This window comes from Camellia sinensis, chromosome 7 (genome assembly GCF_055761805.1).
Source record: "Camellia sinensis isolate YWXY chromosome 7, ASM5576180v1, whole genome shotgun sequence".
Lineage (NCBI taxonomy): Eukaryota > Viridiplantae > Streptophyta > Magnoliopsida > Ericales > Theaceae > Camellia > Camellia sinensis.
In genome coordinates this window covers 27,841,021-27,866,307 of record NC_138967.1, presented here as the reverse complement: position 1 = coordinate 27,866,307, position 25,287 = coordinate 27,841,021, and the positions used below count along the sequence as shown (strand labels likewise).

Sequence of the window (25,287 nt, the reverse complement as noted above, 5' to 3'; positions counted from 1 at the left end):
AGGGTGCATTATCTTCGTAGGCATGGAAGAAGTATACCAAGCCACAAGCAGATTCTCCTCCAAGCTACGTCGAAGGTCAATGGGCACGTAAGGGTAGACCACTGAGCTTCGAGCGTAGGAGGGAAACTCCAAGGGGTCAGTAAACTCAATAAAATGGTGATTGATTCGCTCCCTTAGATCATAAATCTCAGGAGTGGACCAGCTTGTCCAGCCAGAAGCTCCAGAGGATGAAGAGGTCACAGTTTCATCCCATGCAGAGGTCTGTGAAGAAAAGTTTCCTAGATCCATATTTGCAACTTGTCGGAACAAAGGCTCGAGGGTAGTTCGGTCAGAATACAAAGGAAGCTTAGGGGAAGAACTCTTTGTATCTGTAAGTTTGTAAACCAAAGGATTAAAGGCAATGTGTTCATAGTCCAAAGGTTTATAATCTGCAAAAGCCTCCATTACCTGAATATAGGAGGGCGGGTAAAGGTGGCTAATGAATGCGTGGAGGTTCTTTCGAGGGGGAACAACATCACTCAAAGGCTCTTCATATGCTTGATCAATAGAAAGGGAAGTTGATGCAGCCATAGCCTGTTCGAATACTAAGGTATTGGGATGTTCGACGAGTTAATGCAGATGATCTCCAAATGGATGACGGTTGTGTTTCCAGAATATGGACTCCATACACGTTCTGGAAGCGCGGGAAAACTGCAATCCACTAATATCACCAAGTATTGGGTATATTAGTGCGGGGGGTAATGTTGGCTACATATTTTGTAAAAGCCAGTTGCAGTTCGACACGTGGCATAGTAAGGGTAATAAAGGAAGGTTATTCAAGCCTTTAATCCTGATCGTACACGTGGCAATAAATATTGGTCCTCACATGATCTGAGTAACACTAGATCAAATAACGGGATGCAAGATGACGTGTCTTCAACGGTTACTCATATTCAAATCCAGTACAAGAGGGAAGCTCAACTGCCAGTAATGGCGTAATGGAGCTACTTTTAAGGAAGCATGATCAGCGATCATGGAGGAGCAGTTCGACGGATCGAAGTGCAGTTCGAAGGTCATCACTGACGAGTATAAATAGCAGAGCAGCCCCCAGGAAAAAGGACGGACTCAGATCATACAAACCAGTCATTTACTTCATATATTTTCTTTTCCAGTCATTTACATTTCCAGTCTTTAAATACCTGTTCTTTAAATACCTGCACTTTAAATACCAGCACTGCACTTCGATTCATAGGAGTAGCTTCAAGTAGATTCAAGTAGATTGCTGTTGTAAACCTCTCTGAGGCTGAGTTCGGACCATTGTAAGTGTTCATTTTTATGAAATACTTCAATTGTTCTTCATATTACTGTTATTTTCTATTAACTTCTCCTAAATCAAGCCACCAGTAAAAGTCCTCTTCGTTGAGGCTGAAAAGAACTAAAACACAATCGTCTGATAATTGGTTGGCAATCACAACTTCTGTAAGGACTGATTGATCCTTGCTGGCACGCTCACATTCACAAAAATACCCTTCGAAAAGCCAAAAAGCCAACACACACACAACAAAATTATTTTCAAAACTCCTATACTCCAAAACTATTTCCAAAATATACAACCAAACAAACCAAAAAAATTTCTAAACTCTTTTCCCAGAATTTATTTTCAAAATTTATTTCTCAAAACCAAACTGAATAAGGCCTAAGTTTTTATTTGATATTTTTTATTCCAAAATATTTCTATCTTTTTAAAAATTAATGTTAAAAATGCTATGAATTTTCTATTTTATCCTTCTTTGAAATTCATTACTACTACAAAATATACAATGATGACAATGGCTATTTAAAAAAAAAAGAAAAAAATATAAAGGGAAATGGTGAATTTCAGATAATTTAGTTAAGTTAGAAAAGAAAATTTTACAGAAATAGACAAATGAGATCAATGAAATGTAGTTATTTTTTATGTTGTGCAGTGTGGTACATTTGTAGTTATTTTTTATTGAAATGTTTTGAAATGAACATAACTTATATAAGTGAAAGTTTACTATCAATAATTTTAGTAACAAGTACAAGTTGCTGTGAAACTTTCATGATTTATTACGTAAAATAAAATTTAAATTGGTACATACGGATTTAAGCTTTTCCCACCACTCTTCTGACGCTGTGAACAAGCCGGTTTCCCTGTCAAACCCAATATCTGTGACACCCTTACTGTTATCCATCAACTTATTCCAAGCCTGCCATTCCTTTTTAAAACTGCTGCACTTGGTCTTTAATTGTTTCATTTCATGACGTCTACCCGTGCGCTTAGCGAATTTTAGTGCAATTTCCTTATACCCTGTTATGGTTATGGTTGTACCTACCTGTTAGCCCGCTAATATTTCGTCCCTAACACACTCTAGGAAGATTTCTGTGGCTGCACTGTCCCAGTTCGCTTTATGTACATAATCCAAATCATCAACAAATCCTTCAGTAACTGATGGGCCAATCCCTTTATTTTTAGACGGGGTACGAGGGGACAACCGTGTTGTAGCCATTCGACTAATGTGAGAGGACGTATTGTACACATTAGAACCCAGTTGATGAATACATTTCAGACAATAAACTATGAACCATATGCAAAAAAGAACTTTCACAAAAGTTTAACAAAACTAGTACAATAATTACTAACAGCATATAGTGTTTACATAAAAACGATCACAATGCAGCTACTTGTTCAAAACATTACTTATGTACAAGGGTAATGATTTAAGGGGTTTACATTCGCCATAATAAGATGATGACCATGATGCACAACACACAAATCACTGTTTTCATTACACGCAAAGTATTAATAATGTGCACGACATCAGCCTGTAATTGCATGACATCGGTTGTTGATGAGTCATGGTCGGGGCTCCGTCTCCCTGATTCATCACACCAACCAATCCAATTAATACATTGCTGATGAATAAGAAACGTAGCACTTATTAGTTATGGGAATTATAGTTTGCAAACAAATGGAGTGAGAAATAATCATTTGTTACAACTCACCATGGATTGGGGGCAAACATAATATGCACGGCCAGGATTTTTGTGAGATCTTGATACCTTCACAAAACAGTGATCATAGCCACAAGCACACATGCACTGTGGCCATGTCGATGTGGCAGTGGAAAAAGAGGAAGCCATATTACTATACACAGACCAAACACATGACTAAAACAGCACCACAGATTGGGGTTATAATTACAATACACGCATGTTCGATGAAATGTAACAGTTAATTTATAACAGTATACTAGTTTGAAGGAATAAGTATTTAATTTATAACAACAGTTGATTGTTAACAACATAATAGATTGAGTGAATAGGTAATTAAGTCATAGCAGTGATTTATTTTTCACAGCAGAGCAGATATCTTTATTTTTCATGAAAACAATTATGAATTTGTATGTTGTTTTGATAAGGACATTATTATGAAATCAACTCCAACAGATTTGTGCAATTCAAATTCACTACGTACAAATTAGATTTATAAGAAAAGAGTTGAAAGGAAAAAAAAAAAAAAGACAAATAGAGTTTTTTATATGCCCAACCTAAGAAGATCTTTACACTTTTTTTATCAAATTAATAATTCATCAAATTTAAATTAAAATTTTTTATTATATTTGATGAAAAGAAAATTTTAATATATGAGAATAATTTTTAAAAAGATTTTAACAAAAAATTAATAAAGGAATTGAAATAATTCTTATCATGCCAAGTTTTTTATTTAAACTAAAAATCAAATTAGATAAAAAAAATTTTTTGATGAAGAGTGAGAGATGCTCTAAACAATTAAGGGTGTGTTTGGTAACGTTTACGTTTTCAGTTTATATTTACAAAAATTTTATAAACTGGTTTTTGTTTATTTTTAGAAAAACATAAACTACAAACGCGTTTGGTAATTGACAAAATGTTTAAAAAAATTTAAAAATATAAAAAAGAGTGAGAAATGGAACGTGGTGGCAAGTGGCGGCGGAAGATGGTGGTGGAAAGTGGTGACGGTGGGTGGTGGGTAGCTGGTGGTGGTGGGTGGTGGCGGGTGGGTGGGTGACGGTGGCGGGTGGTGGGTGGTGGTGGCAGGTGGGTGGCGGATGGTGGGTGATGGTGGGTGGTGAGTGGCCGATGGCGGGTGGTGGTGGGTGGCGAGTAGGTGGCAGGTGGTGGTGGCGGGTGGATGGGTGACGGTGGTGGGTGGTGGGTGGTAGCGAGTGGGTGGTGATGGTAGCGAGTAGTAGTGGGTGGTGGCGGGTGGTAGTGGGTGGGTGGATGGGTGACGGTGGCGGGTGATGGGTTGTGGCGGGTGGTGGGTGGTGGTGGTGGCGGCGGCGGGTGGTGGGTGGTGGTAGCAACTGGGTGGCGGATGACGGGTGGTGGCGGGTAAGTGGCGGGTGGTGGTGGGTGGGTGGGTGATTGTGGTGGGTGGTAGGTGGTAGCGAGTGGATGGTGGTGGTGGTGGTGGTGGATGGTGGGTGGTGGTGGCAGGTGGGTGGTAGGTGGTGGTGGTGGTGGATGGGTGGGTGACGGTGGCTGGTGGTAAGTGGTAGCGAGTAAGTGGTGGTGGTGGTGGTGGTGGTGGTGGTGGTGAGTGGTGGGTGGTGGCAGGCGGGTGGCGGGTGGGTGGTGGGTGATGGTGGTGGTGGGTGGTGGTGGCTGGTGGGTGGCAGGTGGCTGGTGGTAGTGCGTGGCTGGTGGTGGCAGGTGGTGAATGGTGGTGATTGGTGGGTGGTGAGTGGTGGTGGCAAGTAAGTGGCGGGTGGTGGCGGCGGGCAGTGAATGGTAGTAGCAGGTGGTGGGTGGATGACAGGTGGGTGGTGGTGGTGGTGGTGGTGGTGTCGGCGGTGAGGGGTGGGTGGTGGCTGGTAGGTGGTGGTGGCGGGTGGTGGCGGCTGGTAGTAGCAGGTGGGTGGTGAGTGGTGGTGGCAGGTGGTGGTAGAGGGTGGGTGATGGGTGGTGGTGGCGGAAGACAGTGGTGGAAAATAGTGGCGGGTGGTGGCTAATGTTGGGTGATAAAAAAAAAAAAACTAAAAACTCAAAATGGAAACACATTTTTTGTGTTTTCATTTTTTGGCCAAATTTATAAACTGAGACCACTGATTTATAAATCAAAAATTTTACCAAACAAGTTTTTATTTGAGTTTTTAAAATTTTTGTAAATATAAACAGAAAACTAAAAACGTAAGTGTTACCAAACGGCACCTTAATGTTTGTTTTAGTTTTTATTTAGATGGAAGAAAGAAAAAAAAATGATAGTTAAATCTCCAGAAAAACCAAAATGAAGAAAGACCCAAAAAAAGGGAAATCACAAGAAGTCAAACAAAAACAAAACAAAAAAAACATATGGAAACAGAAAACATGAAAGACGAAACCACAACAAAAGTGCTAGATAATGTCTCAATGGGACCACATAATTAAATGTGGTGTTATCATTTATAAGAAGCCTACAATTTAAGTGATTCAATTTAGTTAATAGGCTTAAGGGTATATATGTGTTATGGACCTAATGTGTAGATACTAGTTGTATAATTTCTATTTCTATGAGGGGCAGAAATAGAAATTAAAACATATTGATTAAAGTTGGTTTTCATTACCTTTCAGTTTTAAAACCAATAATAATAATGGTTAATTTATTAGTTTTTATTACCTTTCAGTTATGAAACTAATAATGGTTAATTTATTGGTTTTTATTACCTTTCAGTTATGAAACCAATAATGGTTAATTTATTGGTTTTCATTACCTTTCAGTTATGAAACCAATAATGGTTAATTTATTGGTTTTCATTACCTTTCAGTTATGAAAACCAATTACAACCTTTAAAAGGTTATGGTCCCTATTCCTTCCCAAGAGTGAAAAAAAACAAGAATACTGTTTTGTTTTTCTAAATCCTCTCAAGGAGAAACATAAGGCACTAAAGGGGAAAGGATTAGAAGGCAATAACATAGTCAATATCAAAGGTTTTATTGACAATCAGACGCTTCCGTTTAACCGTTCATCGATGGACTCAGGTATGTTTTTTTTTTTGTCTTGATTTCTTGATAATACACATGGTAAATGATCCGAAACATGAAGTTCTGAAATTTATGTTTACAAGTGGTATCAGAGCGCTTATATCATGTGTATCATCAGAATAGATATGCTTTTATTCATCCTATTTAGTTTCTTGGAATCAGATTCTGTTTTCTGTATTTCTGTTTTTCTCTCTGCTGCAAATTCTGTTTTGTTTTCTGGAAATGGAACATAATTCGGATGGGCGGTTCATTTTTTCAAATGGATTCAGTTTTTTTTTGACCCGTCAATTCTATTTATATATGTATATATATAATTGGGATTGCTGCAGATTATATAACATATACGGGGTAACAAATTTAGAAATCTTTAAATTTAATGTAATTTCATACAACGTCTACAGAAATTTAATTTTCTAACATTCGCAATATAAGTCAATTCAAACAAGATGTCACAAAAGTGATCTCTCTTGTCTTGATTGTTTTATATGGAATGTTTTGAAGTTCATGTCTATGTATCTCATGCGGGTATTTATCAGTCCAAAGACATGATTAATACTTGGCAGAATTACACACACATTTTGTGGTGATAAACATGTGCCAATTGTCAAGGAAACCTAATGTGAATAATAAATCCATCAAAAGATAGATTTGTTATTTGACATAACTTATTGTCAATGTTTGATCATTACAACAAGAATACCACTTACAGTTAATATCACTGCCCAAAGGCTTGGTATTAATGTTGTGCTAGGTATCTTGAGATGTTGTTATTAAATTAATTTATTTAGAGATTATCTGTTTGGTAACTTAATGTGAGCATTCCTTTTATTTTCTTGTCTATTCAGCTTTAATGTCGACTACTTCAATCTCTGCCAACATGAACAATGTTCCAATGTTAAATGGAACAAACTTTAAGGACTGGAAAGAGAACATATTGATTGTTCTCGGCTGCATGGACATAGACTTGGCATTAAGAATGCCAAAACCGAATGCTCTCACTGCACAAAGTACTCCTGAGGAAACTGTGTACTTTGAAAAGTGGGATCGTTCTAACAGGCTAAGTCTTATGATCATGAAGCGTGGGATTCTAGAAGTTTTTCGGGGTGCAATAACAGAGGATGTTACCGTTGCCGGTGAATTTCTTTCAGAAATTCAAAAGCGTTTTGCTAAAAACGATAAGGCTGAAACAAGCACGCTTTTAGCAAACTTGATTTCAATAAAGTATAAAGGCAAGGGTAATGTTCGCGAGTACATCATGGAAATGTCTCATCTGGCTTCAAAACTTAAGGCACTAAAGCTCGACTTATCTGATGATTTGCTCGTGCATTTAGTTCTCATCTCTCTTCCTACACAATTTAACCAATTTGAGGTCAGTTATAACTGCCAGAAGGAGAAATGGACTCTCAATGAGCTCATTTCATTTTGTGTGCAAGAGGAAGAGAGATTGAAGCAAGAAAGGACTGAAAGTGCTCATCTGGCAAGCACCTCCAAGCATACGGGCAAAAGAACGCATAAGGGAAAGGAAGTTGCTATTCCTCAGGGTCCGGAACCAAAGAAACAGAAAGTGCAGGATGGTTGTTTCTTTTGTGGCAAGCCCGGACATAGAAAGAAGGATTGTGCCAAATACGTCGCCTGGCGTGTAAAGAAAGGTACATTTCATGTTTTGGTCTGTTCTGAAATAAATTTAGCTTCAGTACCAAGAAACACTTGGTGGGTAGATTCTGGTGCTACTGCTCACATATGTGTTTCTATGCAGGGTTGCCTGAACTACCGAAAGCCAACTGATGCTGAAAGATACATCTTTGTGGGTGATGGCAAGCCGATAGAAGTGCAGGCAATAGCGCACTTTAGATTATTACTGAAAACTGGTTATTATTTGGATTTATTAGACACTTTTGTTGTACCGTCCTTTAGACGGAATTTAATTTCTGTTTCTGTATTGGACAAATTGGGATATTATTGTTCTTTTGGAAATATGAAGTTTAGTATGTCTATTAATTCCAATGTTGTTGGTACTGGTTTACTTAATGTGTTTGATAATCTATATTTGCTCGAAACTATTGCATCTTATAATGCAACCTTGCACGTGGAATCACGAGGTACAAAGCGTAAATTAACTAAGGAAAATTCAGCCTCATTATGGCACAAATGCCTAGGTCACATCTCTAAATCTAGAGTTGAGCGCCTTGTGTCTGATGGAATTTTGGACTCTCTTGATTTTTCAGATTTTGATGTCTGTGTTGAGTGTATCAAGGGAAAACAGACCAAAATAAAGAAATATGGTGCCCATAGGACTACAGATGTCTTAGAATTAATTCATACGGACATTTGTGGCCCATTCCCTATGGCGTCTTGGAATGGTCAACATTATTTTATCACATTCATAGACGACTATTCCAGATATGGGTATCTATTTCTTATCCATGAGAAATCACAGTCTTTGGACGTATTCAAAAAATTTAAGGCCGAAGTTGAGTTACAACTCAACAAACGGATTAAAAGTGTCAGGTCTGACCGTGGTGGTGAATACTATGGCAGATATGATGGATCAGGTGAACAACGTCCAGGACCGTTTGCAAAATACCTGGAGGAATGTGGAATCGTCCCACAATACACCATGCCAGGATCACCTAGCATGAATGGTGTCTCTGAGAGACGAAATCGGACTCTTAAGGATATGGTAAGAAGTATGATCAGTCATTCTACTTTACCAGAGTCCCTCTGGGGTGAGGCTTTAAAGACAGCAACTTATATCTTAAATCGGGTACCAGCTAAAGCAGCTGCAAAAACACCTTATGAGCTTTGGGTTGGGCGAAAGCCTAGTCTAAAACATTTTCATGTGTGGGGGTGTCCTGCTGAGGCGAGGCCTTATAAACCTCATGAATGAAAATTGGACTCTAAAACCATTAGCAGCTACTTTATTGGCTATGCCGAACGATCACGGGGTTACAAGTTTTATGATCCCACAAATAGGTCAATATTTGAGACGGGAATTGCAACATTTTTTGAGGATGTTGAGTTTGGGGGGAGAAATCCAGTTAGAGATATTTTCTTTGAGGAGGAAGCAGGAGTAATCCCACTTCCTACTACTACTTTTGACCAATCACAGGTTCCTATACCTGTCATTGCTCGAGAACCTGACAATGTTGTTCAAGATAATATAGTTCAAGCCCCCATTCAAGATGAGGTAATTGTTCCTGAGAAACAAACTCTACAACCTCAAACTCAAGAATCTGTGCCATTAAGGCGATCCACCAGAGAAAGGAGATTTGCATTTTCAGATGATTATATTGTATATCTCCAGGAACATGAGGTAGAAAATGGAATGTCGAAAGATGATCCAATCAACTTTCGTCAAGCCATGGAAAGTTCCAACTCTCATAAGTGGATAGAAGCCATGAATGAAGAATATAAGTCTATGCAAGACAATAAAGTTTGGGAACTTGTCTCATTACCAGTTGGTGCGAAGCCCGTAGGATGTAAATGGATATTTAAAACCAAAAGGGATTCAAATGGTAATGTGGAGAGGTATAAGGCACGTCTTGTAGCTAAAGGCTTTACTCAAAAAGAAGGAATTGACTTTAAAGAAACTTTCTCTCCAGTTTCTTCGAAAGATTCTTTTAGGACAATTATGGCGCTTGTTGCATATTTTGATCTTGAGTTGCGTCAGATGGATGTCAAAACAGCTTTTCTTAATGGTGACATTAAAGAAACAATTTATATGGTGCAGCGAGAAAACTTTGTGTCAGGAGACCCAAAGAATATGGTTTGCAAATTGACTAAATCCATCTATGGACTCAAACAAGCTTCTCGTCAGTGGTACTTCAAGTTTCATCAAGTTCTCACTTCGTATGGTTTTAAAACTAACGTTGTTGATGAATGTGTGTATCACAAGTTCAGTGGGAGTAAACACATATTTTTGGTTTTATATGTTGACGACATATTGCTTGCCACAAACGATATAAACTTATTGCATGACACCAAGAGATTTCTATCTAAGAATTTTGAAATGAAAGATCTTGGTGATGCTTCCTTTGTATTAGGAATCGAAATACTCCGAGATCGTTCTCGGGGTATTCTGGGATTATCACAAAGGAGCTATATCGAAAAAATACTCATTAGATTTGGCATGCAAAATTGTAAATCAGGTGAAACCCCGGTTGCTAAGGGAGACAAGTTTAGTCTCAGCCAATGCCCGAAGAACAGTCTTGAAATTCAAGAAATGCAGAAGATTCCTTATGCCTCGGCTGTAGGGAGTCTAATGTATGCTCAAGTATGTACGCGTCCGGATATTGCGTTTATAGTTGGCATGTTAGGCAGATATTTAAGTAATCCTGGCATGGATCATTGGAAAGCAGTCAAGCGTGTTATGCGATATTTACAGAGAACAAAGGAATATATGCTCACATATAGGAGATCGGATAAGTTAGAGGTCATTGGATATTCCGACTCCGATTTTGCTGGATGCCAAGACAGTAGGAAATCCACATCAGGCTATATTTATCTGTTAGCTGGCGGAGCAATTTCTTGGAGGTCTGCAAAGCAGACGCTCATAGCTTCATCCACCATGGCTGCAGAATTTGTAGCATGTTATGAGGCATCAAACCAAGGGATATGGCTGCAGAATTTTGTCACTGGGTTGCGTATTTTGGAAGGCACTGAAAGACCACTTAAGATATATTGTGACAATAAGTCTGCAGTTTTATATTCCAATAACAACAGGAGCTCGACAAAATCAAAGCATATTGATATCAAGTTCCTAGTTGTAAAAGAAAGAGTGCAGAGTGGACAGATTTCCATAGAGCACATTGGGACAAACTCCATGATAGCGGATCCACTTACGAAGAAACTATCACCCAAGGTCTTTCATGAGCACACTGCTCATATGGGTGTTGTTCTATTTGAGAACATTCTGGTTTAGTGGGAGTTTGAATTTATATTACTGCTTTATGTCAGCCTTGAGTTTTATCTATGTAATTAGATTAATTTCTGCAGAAATGAGGTATTCAGTTTATTACACTCTGTTACGTATTATGAAGTATTGATCTCAATAAAGTTAAGTAGGACCAGTTGGAAATAGGCATGTATGGATCACATCACATGTAATTTCCATGCTACGCATCCATGATTGATCTATGTCATTTAGCTGTATTCGTATACGTGACCATTGGTGGGTCGAGTTACGATTAATGTAACGAAGACCGCTTTGATCCTATATTAATATAGTTAATGGACAAGATTGTTTGGATACCCTCAAGTTATGATAACAAATTTCTGAGCTCACTAAAGTTAAGCACATTTTTCAGGATACATATGTGGTCTAGTGGGAGATTGCTAGATAATGTCTCAATGGGACCACATAATTAAATGTGGTGTTATCATTTATAAGAAGCCTACAATTTAAGTGATTCAATTTAGTTAATAGGCTTAAGGGTATATATGTGTTATGGACCTAATGTGTAAATACTAGTTGTATAATTTCTATTTCTATGAGGGGCAGAAATAGAAATTAAAACATATTGGTTAAAGTTGGTTTTCATTACCTTTCAGTTTTAAAACCAATAATAATAATGGTTAATTTATTAGTTTTTATTACCTTTCAGTTATGAAACTAATAATGGTTAATTTATTGGTTTTTATTACCTTTCAGTTATGAAACCAATAATGGTTAATTTATTGGTTTTCATTACCTTTCAGTTATGAAACCAATAATGGTTAATTTATTGGTTTTCATTACCTTTCAGTTATGAAAACCAATTACAACCTTTAAAAGGTTATGGTCCCTATTCCTTCCCAAGAGTGAAAAAAAACAAGAATACTGTTTTGTTTTTCTAAATCCTCTCAAGGAGAAACATAAGGCACCAAAGGGGAAAGGATTAGAAGGCAATAACATAGTCAATATCAAAGGTTTTATTGACAATCAGACGCTTCCGTTTAACCGTTCATCGATGGACTCAGGTATGTTTTTTTTTTGTCTTGATTTCTTGATAATACACATGGTAAATGATCCGAAACATGAAGTTCTGAAATTTATGTTTACAAAAAGAACATATATGAAGTGGGGGATAATGATCAGATTCTATGGGTGTAAATAGAGTCTGTCATGCAAAAGTTCGCATTCAGTACGATGAATTTTTTGGAAATGGTTAATTTTTCCTAAGTTAGGTCTATTTTTAGGTGGGCCCCGAGTATCGATTTATTCGGGTCAAAGTGGTAACGCGTTCTATGCCGCGTTGTGATTCACGTGGTATATTTGGTTGCTCAAAACCATTACCGAGTGAATCGGAAATTGAAGCCAAAGTGTGCTCCATGGAAATGGAGTTTTGGTGGAAATTCCTTAAGGTTGTAAATTGGCTTGTCCCACATTGATTTGGTGGGAAGTTTTGAAAGGGTTTATAAGGCTTAGGGTGAGATACTTGGGGTGTGCCCCAAGGGGTACCCAAGTGTTTTAGAGGGAGAGGTTATGGGCAAAATGGGCTAGACCCATTGGACTCAAAAAACCACCACACGCGCGCGCGACGCCGCCGCCGTCCGTCCGGTCGGTCGGGCGGGCTGGGCTTGGGCGCGGGTGCGTGGTGGGTGGTGTGTGGTTGGGTTGGGCTTCTAATCTTTTTGGGCCAAAAACATTTGAATTTAATTTTATTTTTTATTAAAATAAAATCCAGAATTCAAATTAAATTAATTTGGATTTTTTGTTCATCCAAACAGGGCCCTTCTCGGTTTCAAACAGAATAAACTGTTTTTGAATTAATGCACACCCAAACAGGGCCCTTCCCGTAATTGCTATCTGTTTGAATTGTTGAATCTGTTTGAATTCAAAACCCAACAGGTATCATACCTGTTCAATTCAAAACCAAGAGCCACATACCTGTTCAATTCAAAACCAACAGCCACCTTCACATCTATAAATAGGACCACCCTCATTTGATGTTTTCCATTCAGAAATTTCGCATTTCACCTCTGTTAATTCTATTCTTCATCTTGCTGCATTTTATTTCCGAAAGAAAGAGTGTAAACACTTGGTGTGTTCGTAAGGCAAACAATTAGTAGTGCTGCTATTGTTTGTGGTAGATCATTTCATCCTGGGAGATAGACGTCCGAATTCTGAAAGCACCGTGGAGAGGACAAATCTGTCTTAAGGACACAGTGTTAAACACTGGACTTGATCAGAAAAATAATTCGAAGAAATTAAATCAAGTAAGTTATTTAATTACTTTCAGTGTTGTTTTTATTTGTTTATTTATTCAGATTTTAATTTTGTTTTTGTAACAAAATAAAATCTGTTTTTTATTTATTTATTTTTATTTCGAGTTTGATTTTAGTAATAAAACATATTCTCTCCTTTTCTTTATTTCTTTAAATTCTATTTGTTGTTGTGTACACAATAGAATTAAATCTTTTAAATACAGTGAAGATTGTCCTACTTACTTTATAATTAACATAGGACAGCAGATTTTCTATGAGAGTATAAAAAAAAACTAGTACTAGACAACAGATTTCCTATTAGAGAAAAATTTTGTTTGCTGAGCAAAGAAGAAACCAATAGAACATAAAAGAAAAAAAATATATGTTTGTTGAGCAAAGAAGAAACAACTTATACTTTTCTATTTTTTGTTGGACAAGAACACAAAAGAAAACCAGCAAGATCAGTGATTGAACCACCGAAGTTGGAACAAGAAAAATAAAAAATAAAGGGGATTACATCATCATAGGTGCAGATCAGTGAAGAAAAAAACAAAATACCATCAATATTTGCTAAATCACAGTAAGATCTGAAACAATGGGTTGAAAACTGGCAAGACCAAGTTCGTTAACGAAGAAGAAGCATAGAAATTGGGTTTGGCCACCGAACCTGTCGCAGATCCTCGACAATCGGCTACTTGGTCTTTCCACAACAGTTCTGCCGCAGTGAGCCGTCAGAGAGAGGTATTGCACCCTTCTGTGAAACCCTCTAGTTAGACCCAAAGTTTAAGTGATAAGATGAGAGATATGAGAGATATGAGCACGTTTGCAAACAGATAGGAAAAACAAAGGGTAAAAATGTCTTTTTACCCAGATAATGCCATACAGCTGGATTGCAGCTCCATTACTCAGCTACAGTGCGACTTTTTGAATTTTTTTTTCCCGTTGGAGGCTAAAATAGCCCGCCAACCACGTTCCCAAACACCGCCAATATATTAATAGTTGTATGACAAATGTTAACAAATGCCCCTCATGCATTGTTTAATGTTGGGATTACTGTGAAAATTATTTTGAAAATAGTGCAAAAGTTAAAAAATGTATTAAATTGAGTGAAAAGTGTTATAAAACTAAGGAAAATGTTACACAAACACACATATTATACGAACTCAATGTACGCACTGACATGACAGATACATGTCATTGTCCTGTGGGTCCACTAGAGATGATCAAGCATTCTCTTAAAGCAGGGTCCAACTGTGGTGGACAATACACAACTCCCCGTCTCTCATTCTCACCCTCTCTCTCTCTCTCTCTCTCTCTCTCTCTCTCTCTCTCTCTCTCTAGGACCAGGAAGTCTCAGTCCTTCTCCTTTGGCAATCTTGGCCCTTTTCGTTTCACTCGCTGGTGACGGCGCGCCTTGTCCCAAGATATTTTTGAACGCCTTTCTCGGTTTCTCTCTTCCTTAGACGATCTTGGCTCGCGATCTCTGCTCTTTCAGTCTCACTACTCACAAAACCCTGACACAAATCTTTGAATTTGTTCCTTAATTTCACACTCTAGCCCTCTGAATCTCTATTGTTAAAAAAAAAAAAAAAAACCCATTTGCAAAGTGTATAGATTTGCAGTGTTTTTTTGTACGCTGGTTCGTTGATTTATCAACATTACCCCATCCCTCCATTAATGTTGGAGATGGTAAATAGCCAAATCCTCAACCCGTAGCTACCGCCGGAGTTTGAATCGACTTTGAGGCGAGATTCGTGACTGATGAGACCAGCAATATTGGGCATTCTTTTTTGTTTCTCTTTACCAGTTAACCAGAAACTGTGTATTTTTTGTTTCTTAAAAGTTGTTTACATTTGTGTAGCTCGACTTTTTTGCGCCCCCTTTCAAAAGCTCGAAAGAAGCCCTATAGTTCGGACTCCCGCGGTTCTGAATCTAATCTCACAAGTGCAATGTAAAATTGATAAACACCAAAGAGTCTAAATCTGGCAACTCTTTTGGAAAATTGATTTTGAGTCAAAAATGCCAAAATTGGACTGCTCTGCCAGATACAGAGTCGCCACCAAAATATTTTATTTTGAGGAAATTTAGGAAACCCATGACTCGTGCCAAAGGCCACGTGTCCGTCGTTACCAAGATTGTCTGGCTCAGGAACTTAGATACGAGGGGGAAAGGCCATGAATTGAGCACCCCCGCTTGCCTGATCAAAGATCAGCCTCTACTAATCATAATATGATTTTTATCAACATTATATGCTCTTGTTCCGGTTTATTAGGCTAGCATTACTACGCGATGCACACAAGCAAGGTATAGACTAATTTGCCCGAATTGGAACAATTCAATTTCATGTTTGTTTTTTGAAAAGGGTTTGATTTTGCCACTTAACAAAGTGGGCTTAAAGTTTGTGAATTTTCCACTTGACAAAGTGGGCTTAAACGTACATTTATTGAATCATTCCAATTCGAGCAACAAGCCTTCATCCACAGGCATTCAAACAATTATAGCAAGTAAGCACTTAGCCTCATGGCAGGCATGTTAATCATGGCAGTCACTCACACTCATGCAAGTATGCCGAAGCATTAAAAACTCACCTAGCACTCCAAGCCAAAAAAGGAACTAGTTAGAAAAATGCATGATTCCTAACTTATGCAATATGCCTAATGCAACACATGCAATATGCAATTAGATAGGCTCGGCTACTTGTGTTATTTGCAACAAATTCATAGCATGTGTTTAAACACGTATTCAACGAGAAATGACAATGCAATTAGAATGATGAACCGAGCCTCGATGCATGTAAGACAAATGAATGGATGCAAGCATGCGATATGCTAATTAAAACGCGAGGCTCCTAATCTAACCATCAAAAACAGATTAAAAAAAAAAAAAAGAGGAGAAAGATGTGGGGTTGGAAGATATACACATTATTACATTACGCTCTCACGAAGGAGAGTCCAAATGAATAAACTAGCTAAGCTAAACTACTTAACTAATTATTACAAAACTTGAATGAATAATTAACTAACTATCTAAGCTAATTAATTAAGAATTTAACTAGGCTAAGCTAATTAAATATTACAGCACAACTAATTAGCTACAACTAATTAAGCTAATTAAATATTACAACACAAACTAATTAGTTACAACTAATTAATCTAATTAAATATTACAACAAATAAATGATTAATTGTTAATCAAACTAATTAACCATTCCCGGAAAGCGAAGGAGGCCCATGCATGCTCGGTTTTCACCTGAAGAACATCTACTGTTTGCCACCGAAAGCCTCTGTTTGCATAATCCTTGCACTATTTTTCTTCTCCAGATCAACTCTATCATGCTTCACAAGCACACTACCCAAAATTCACTGGTGGCCAGCAGGCCAGAAAAGAGTGGCCGGCCAGCCACCATTAAGGGGTTGCCATCCAACACTGGTGGCCGGCAAGCTAGTAACAATGGTCGGCCAGCCACTGATGACACACCATTTTTTGCTGCAACAGAGAGAGCAAATAGACCGAAGAGAGGGTATTCTCACAGGTTGTTTGTACTCTGTATCCTTCCTTATCATCAAAACATCTCAAAGGAGTGATACACTTGATCCTTAAACCATCAATCAAGCAATTTCATTGCATGATGGCTAAGGAATCAAGATGTACAAGTTAATAAATGCACAAACAAGACCAAAACCATCACCCTATCATGCATGATCAAAGGAAATGGAGACCTAGGAAACTTGGCACATTTCATTACTTTGAGTATGAAATGCCCCAATTTTCCTTGTGTTCAATTAACGTCCGATTGAACACATCAAAACACAACCAATTTCTTATCTTGCACCATTTTAATTTCAACTTTTAGTTACTCATTTTAATTACCTTTCCATTCCTTAACCAATTAAGTCCATTGGTGAGTTGTCCTCTAAAAAGAAGGAAGTGTCAAACAAGGGGTAGTTTAAGGCAAGAGAGAGATGTCATGCCGTTGGTAATAAACTCCCAAAAGAGGATTAAACCATTAAGCATGGACCTTAATCTCAATCTTAAACAACCCTAAGGCTGCAACAACCCTCAATGCAAACAAAAAAAGTCAAGAAATGAGGGAGGTTGTAGAGATTAATGATTGCTGAAATGAAGTGAGAAAAGCACTAAAACTTGCCAATCAACTCGAACAAGGGGTGTCTAAAGGCCTAAAACACTAAGCTTGTGAGGACTATTACGCTAGAGACATGCAAAACAAGACTCAAATGCAACAAATAGCCAAAAATAGAGTAAAAATAGTCTAAAATAGAGTCTAAAACATGCTAGAATTAAGCTACAAATGACTAGAAAAATAAGCTAACACATAGGGCTAACTAGGATAGCAAACTAGACACAACGAGGGGAGGCTAACCTCTCCAAATTTAGACTTCAAAACATGATTTTTACCACTGAAAATACTCTGAAATTCAGTGTTCAAAATCCCAAAAAAAGATGGTTTGAAAGTGGGAAACAAAGGTGAAAAGCCTTACAAGTAAGGAATAAAGAAGGGTGAGATACCCCCTTAACCTTAAATGGCCTAAAATACCAATTTCAGCCCACAAAAATAGAGTTTTTTATAACCCCAAAGAAACCTAAAAATAGTGGAAAGAGGTATAAAAGCAAGTATGCAAAACAAGTTTAAAAGACAAGTATTATACCTCTTGTAGCAAAGATCAATTCTGGCACTAATGCAAGCCAAAACTACTTTCAAGAGCTCCAAGAAGACTTCAAGAAAACTCAGCTCAAAGATGATCAACTTTGGTTAAGGAGGTGTGGGCAAAAGTGTAGCCTATGTAAGCTAAAATGTACAAATTTACAAAAGAGAGAAAGAAATGTAGAGAGGGAGAGAGATTTTTGTTCCAAATATTCTAACCCTAAAAAATGGGGAGAAAACCCCATATATATAGAAAAACATGCATTTGGCTGAGAGAAATCCCTCCCTACACGTGTAGGGAGATGAAACCAACTGTGCCAACAGCTGGAACAGTCACCAAAATATCTGCAAAAAAGACACTAGTGGCCGGTAGCCACCAGGTATTGCAGGCTTGAAGGTTTTGGTCCATAATAAGGCATAGAACGAACAGGGTGTGAATGCTCAAATACAGGGCATTCCGCCGAAGACTTCGGGCACTAAAATGAGCACATGCAAACATAATCATCAAGTGCACAAGCGATGACGTCCAAGTCTTGAGAAGGTAAAAAATGGGGTGTCTACAGTTGCCCCTTTTTGACAGAACTCGGAAGTCATGAAATGACGTGAGTGAATGTCAAAGCCTAGAGACGACCCATTTTGACAAGGCCGTAAGACTTGGACAAACAAATGAGACAAAGAACAGTTGCGCCCATAGGCTACCTACGTATCCCTTTGCAAGGAATCAAACCAGCTTAGTTCGGGGGCCAAATGCAAGCGAGATGCATGATGCAAGAACATAACTTATGATCATGCAATGAGATTGTGCAATGAAACATTGGAATGCAAATGTAATGCAAAGAAAATGTCACATTTAAACAAACCGAAACAAGGTACATCAATTCCAATCATGAGAAGAAAGAAGTAAGTAAATAATCACGTCACGCGTGAGAATCATGAGCTAAACCACATTTCATACAGAAAGGATGTAAGAAAATTATGCAAGCTTAAATACACCTTGCGCAGGAAAGGCGAAGGGCGACGTAACCGTCGGGCACACCCGAGGTCTCAACTGAGATCCTAACGTGTTACATACGTGAAGAGGAAGGGTGGTGTGAACACCGAGCACACTCGAATGTTTTTAATCGATTTTCCATCCTAATGCGTTGCACGCGAGAGGAGGAAGGGTGGTGTGAACACCGGGCGCACTCAAATGTTTTTAATAGATTTGCAATCCTAACGCATTGCACACGAGAGAAGGAAGGGTGGTGTGAACACCGAGCGCACCCAAATGTTTTTAACCAATTTGCAATCTTAACGCGTTGCACGTGAAAGAAGGAAGGGTGTTGTGAACATCGGGTGTACCCGAATGTTTTTAACCGATTTGCAATCCTAACGCATTGCACGCAAGAGGAGGAAGGGTGGTGTGATCACCGGGAGCACCCAAATGTTTTTAACTGATTTGAAATCCTAACGCGTTGCACGCGAGAGGAGGAAGGGTGGTGTGAACACCAGGTGCACCCGAATGTTTTTAATCGATTTGCAATCCTAACACATCGTACGCGAGAGAAGGAAGGGTGGTGTGAACGCTGGGCGCACCCAAATGTTTTTAACTGATTTGCAATCCTAACGCGTCGCACGCGAGAGAAGGAAGGGGTGGTGTGAACACCGGTCGCACCTGAATGTTTTTAATAGATTTGAAATCCTAACACGTTGCACGCGAGAGGAGGAAGAGTGGTGTGAACACTAGGTGCACCCAAATGTTTTTAGCCGATTTGCAATCTTAACGCGTTACAAGCGAGAGGAGGAATGGTGGTGTGAACACTGGGCATACCCGAATGTTTTTAACAAATTTACAATCCTAACGCATTGCACGCGAGAGGAGGAAAGGTGGTGTGAACACCGGGTGCACCCGAATGTTTTTAATCGATTTGAAATCCTAACGCGTTGCATGTGGGAGGAGGAAGGGTGAAGTGACCATCGGGCGCACCTGAATGTTTTTAACCGATTTGCAATCCTAATGCGTTGCACGCAAAAGGAGAAAGGGTGGTGTGAACACTGGGCGCAGCCAAATGTTTTTAACCGATTTGAAATCCTAACGCGTTGCACACAAAAGGAGGGAGGGTGGTGTGAACACTGGGCACACCCAAATGTTTTTAACTAATTTGCAATCCTAACGCATTGCATGCCAGAGGAGGAAGGGTGGTGTGAACACCGGGTGCACCTGAATGTTTTTTTACTGATTTGTAATTGGCACGAATGATTTTATCTAGAACTCCTATGAATGAATGATACATACAATATCGTGCATTTCTTCGAATAAACCATACATACAATATCATGCCTATATAAAAAAGAAATATTCTATGTAAGACAAACAACCGAGATACAATGGCATCTTCTGTGCAAGAAACAAAAATTGAAGCATATTCCATACATGATATAAGAGCGGAAGCATATTCTATGCATGAAACAAAAGCGAGAGCATAGTCTATGCGTGCTTCATAACGGATGCAAGATGCGCATGCAATACCCATGAAATGTATATCTTACGTAAGGAAGCGAAATGAAAAGTATATTCCATGCAACAACGTGAAATGCAGATTCAAAAGCATAATTTTACAAAAAGAAATTCTGTAGCAACTTCCGATTTACCTCTCAAAAGAGTTACCATATGTTTAAAGGATACACCTCGTTCATGTGGACAAGTGACGAACATCGTGCACCGAAAACACAGTTTTGAGTTTCCATGGAGACATTCTGAACCCAACAGTGAACAATCCCTTCAATTCTTGGAAACCTAGGACACAAAACAGCATCAGGAACCCAAGGGAGGCCACCGGTCACTTGCCGGCCACAAGAGGAGGCTGCCGGCCACCTACCGGCCTTCAATAACTGTTGCTGGTCACAAAAGTGGCCTGCCAGCCACCTGTGGCAGATTTGGGTATTTTGGTCTTTTCACCTATGGTTCTTTAAGTATGAGGCTTGGGGTCTTATTTCCTCACAACCCTAAGATTGAAATTGCTCCCTCTCTCTCTCTAGGTGCTCATTCTCTCTAGATTTGCGCTTTCTACACATTTTCCAACGCCCCACATGAAGTTTATTCGCTAAACCCTCTTTGTTTCCTCCATTTTGAACCGATTAAAATTTGATTTCGGTGCTTTTTCTTCGAGTTTCACCACTTGAGGCTTGTTCCCCTCGAGTTTCTCTCGGGTTTGGTGCCTTTTTCTAGGCTTTGACTTTTCCTTCTACTTTCTCTCTCGTAGGGTATGACTTTTTCGAAGTTTGCCCTTTTGCCTTCGTTTTTCTTCATTCTTCACCATTTTCGCATCTTCTTTCCAGATGGAAGTTGATCTACCCCATGACGGAGCTCTGTTCAAGATTCCAACTTCGGCAGAGATGGAGGCCGAGCCTGAACCCGAGATATTACCGCGGGGAGTACGCCCCTTTGGTCCGGCGACCGACCATCCTCGGACACACGTACTACCACCTGGGGGTATCAAGCATTTCAGAGAGTTTGCACGACGCGCACTAGAGGACCTCTTGCTACGGAAGCTGGATTCCCATTTGTCTCACAGCCCCACCGAGGTATACACTATATTCTCACGTTTTCTTTACTTTACGTTTCATTTCTTGCTTTAATTGTATTCCTTGATTCAACTGCATGCTTACATTGTATTTCTTGCCTTAATCACGCTCTTGCACTGTATTTCTTACACTGCCGTTCATTTGCCTATTCTCATATCACTGTATATCATTGTTTTGACCACAGGAGGACTCTCGCTCCACTAGGGGCTATGGAGCCATGTCTGTGGGGGACTGGTATATGGAGCTCCCTGCCGGTGTTCGCTACATTATCGATAAGGCTGGCTTCAGCTTATTCTGCACGGGGCTATCGCGCCATATCGTGAGTTGACCGCTTCTTTGTGTATTAGTGGAGCGGTGGTGGGATACCAGTAACTCCTTCCAGTTCTCCACGGTTGGGGAGATGATGATGACTCCCTACGACTTCGCCATGCTCATAGGCGTAGAATTAGGGGGTAATCTGATGCCTTATGATACGGACATGGATGAGTGGGAGGCCGCCTGGCTACACTTGCTGGGAGCACGCCCATATTTCTTCCGACCAGCGATGGTATGATATAGCTGGTTCGCCAAGCACTTTCGAGGGAGAGAGCCAAAGACCCCAAAGGAGACTGAGCACTACACCTGGGGCTTTTTGATGTTCCTCTTCGGTACCACCTTGTTTGCGAATAGGTGGAACACCGTAGGGCTGTATCTCCTGAGCGCCTTAGTGGACTTACCTCAAATTCGACTCTATGATTGGGGAGAAGCTGGCCTCGCCACAATGTATGGTTATATGAGCTCGACATCCCGGAGAAGGGGAGACAGGGTCGGAGGCTATTGGAGAGCCTGGGAGGTATACTTTACACCTCTGCTTTACATTTTCTATCTTCCATTTTTGTGCTTTTTGTTTTGTACTTTTTGTACACTGCATACTACACATACACTATATTCTGCATCGCACATTCTGTATTCTCTATATCTGTACACTCTGTACACTGTACTACACATTTTGCTTTCTGCATCTGCACTTGTACTTTCTATAAACTGTATACACATTCTGCTTTCTACATTTTACATTTTGCATTCTCTGTATCTATACACCCTGTACACTGTACTACATATTCTATTTTCTGTACACTGTATACACATTCTACTTTCTGCTTTCTGCGTTCTCTGTATCTATACACTGTACACTTATTGTTGCCTTTTCCTTGCAGCTTTGGGTATATGCAAATTTCCCGACCCTCGCTCCGAAGCTAGAGGTAGAGATGCCTCCTGTTGTGCTGTACTCTTATCGGTATGACGGTAGATGCCTGCGGAGGACTTGGGAGACCTTCACATTCTTTCGCTGGTACTTCGACACAGTGACTGCGGCAGAAGTAACCCAAAACTCACAGTTATTTTTTCTTTATCAACAACTGACGATGACTAACCATCTGTATATCCCCTGTTTGCAGATCGCTTGGCAGCCTTGGGCGATGATGCTGGCTGGAGTCAGGGACCAGTATGTTAGTACTTGGAGGGCTTCCCGTTTTTAATTTTTGCTAAAGGGCCCGGTTTGTCGAGCCTAGTTTCTAGGCAAGAGGTTCATGCGCCAGACCATGGGTTTGCCTGAGCCAGTAGTTCCCATGCCTCTTCCAGCATCTACGAGGGCTACGAAGAGCCTCTCATTTCAGGAGATGATCCAGTTCACGGAGGGCTTGGATGCCGACTACTTCCATGGGAAGGGGGATTATTCGACATTCATTCAGACACACCTCATGCCTCCCTTGACGGGTGCTTGTGTAGGTAGAGCAGCAGGTGCCTCTATGGCAGGTAGGACTCGGGGGACGAGGGCCAGGATTGGAGGGGTTCCTCCCACGGGACAGGCTACCGGTTGGCCAGAGATCCCGACCATGCTAACATGCTAGAGGCCGGCTGGGACGTCCTATCAGATTTCGATCGAGCCAGCAGAGGCCGGGCATAGACACGTCCGAGCTCATGACACACCTTCGTTATGTACAACATTTTCTTCAGCTTTCAACTTTCTTTCCGATATTTGTTTCTTTCGGATGCTGATCATTCCCAATATATCTACAGGCACCCCCGGGGTACATTAAGGGACTGCTCAAGTTAGTAGCCTCGTTCGAGAGCATGATTCTAAGGAGGGAGGCACTGCTCAATCTCCATGGCATTCAGGTATTCTTCCTCTATTCATTGCCTGCATTTTAGTATTCTCCACACTGTTGTGCACATCATTCTTACTGAAGCACTGCACTGATACTCATATTACAGCATGCATTTTGCCCCTTGTGACATCACATTGATATACCGCACTGACACACTGTACTGTACTTGCACTGTATCTGGCTCATTACAATCTTTCACTTTCATCATACTGCATCTGCAACTATACTTTGTATATGATGCGTCAATACTGTATCTTTTTAGGTTCCAGCCATACTAAGAGCACCAACGACGACGACTATATCTGTACCATCACCACCTCCTCCAGCAGCGGAGAGAAGAGAGAGACGGGCCCCAGCACGCAGCCGAGAGGGTCATCGTGGTCGAGGCTGGAGAAGTCCTTCAGAGCCAGTGTTGAGTGACAATGATGCTGAGACCAGTGCCTTCGATGAGGCAGTGATTCTACAGTTTGAGTCCTCCGAGAGTGGAAATGACGGTGGCTCGAGATCTAAGAGTGGAGGTGATGCTGAGTCAAGCTCTAAAGCAGAGAGCGGGGATGATTCCGGTTCTGGCTCAGCATCTGAGTCAGATAGCGGCGCTGATGGAGACAAGGAAGAGGACGAAGAGGGCCTCTCGAGCCTGATATGACAAGCGCTGATTATTTTTTTTTTGGTACTTTGCTTAGTTTCTTTTTGTTAGTAGCATTAGCACATGTATAGCTTTAGGAAGTTCTGTTTTGCTTTAAAACTTTGTATTCCTCTTTTGTAAAAAGCCATGATCGGAATAAAACTGATAGTTTTGTGAAAAATGTGTTGTCATTTTTGCATCATGAACACCATATAGCATGAAATAAACAGGGAATTGAAATGGCCAAGAGCGCTTGATTAAATAAATGCTTAATCGTGTAATGAACTGACGAACAACCAAAATACAAAATGTGATATACAACTTAATAAACAAAACAACTCAAATCCAACTCGACAATCTTGCCAAAACCAAAAGGACTCAAAACAAGACCTTAAAACACACAAAGAGCAAAACAAAACCCATGCTTCCAACATTGTTCGAGACAAGGATGGACGACAGGCCTAAGAGGAAGGGTGCCGGCCAGAGGAGAAAGGATGCCAGCCACGAAAAGTGGCTTGTCGGCCACCAATGTGCAGAACCTCTAGATTGTTGACAGCTGGCTTCCATTCACTGCTGTATCTTCTACAAAAAGGTTGAGCTTCGTGATTTCTTCATTTCAGCTGCAAATTCTTCATAAATGGAGCCAATTTTAGCCGAAAAACTCTCAGATTTGATTGTAACTTTAGACGACTCGGAAAAGATGAATTTTTGAGATTTCGACATAAATGCACTTTTCCCGCTGAGCCATTCTCCGCTTTGTTTTTTGTTCTTTCATGCCACGGCTAGATGTTGGAACCCAATTACACATGTCTTTAGCTTCGGGGGACAAGAGATATGCCCGACAATTGAAGAATTTCAGGTGCTAATGGAATCCCAGCGAGACGAGGAAATCATATCTTAGCCTCGTTTTGGCCACATCCAAGCTTTGGGACGGATGTGTGGTCTTACTCTATATAAGGCTCAATCTTTGGTTCACAACGAAGAGCTGGACATTCTTAGTCTAATTCGTCTATTTTTTGCTATTGGTGACCGTGACAACCTTCTTTGGTGAGGTTTTCTACAGTAGGCCCTTTGCTTGTGTATGTGTAGACACCCCA

The 25,287-nt window shown here is 40.0% G+C and overlaps 1 long non-coding RNA gene and 1 other non-coding gene across 2 annotated transcripts; both read right to left on the bottom strand.

The window, feature by feature from the left end:
* Positions 1–2,614: 2,614 nt before the first annotated feature.
* Positions 2,615–13,985, bottom strand: LOC145794619 (uncharacterized). Its single transcript, XR_014334542.1, has 3 exons — positions 13,859–13,985; positions 3,007–3,102; positions 2,615–2,879 (listed from the first exon to the last, which is right to left on the bottom strand). It is a non-coding gene; the product is annotated as an uncharacterized LOC145794619 (long non-coding RNA).
* LOC114311902 (small nucleolar RNA snoR8a) lies at positions 12,074–12,161 on the bottom strand. Its single transcript, XR_003646662.2, has one exon. It is a non-coding gene; the product is annotated as a small nucleolar RNA snoR8a (small nucleolar RNA).
* Positions 13,986–25,287: the final 11,302 nt, after the last annotated feature.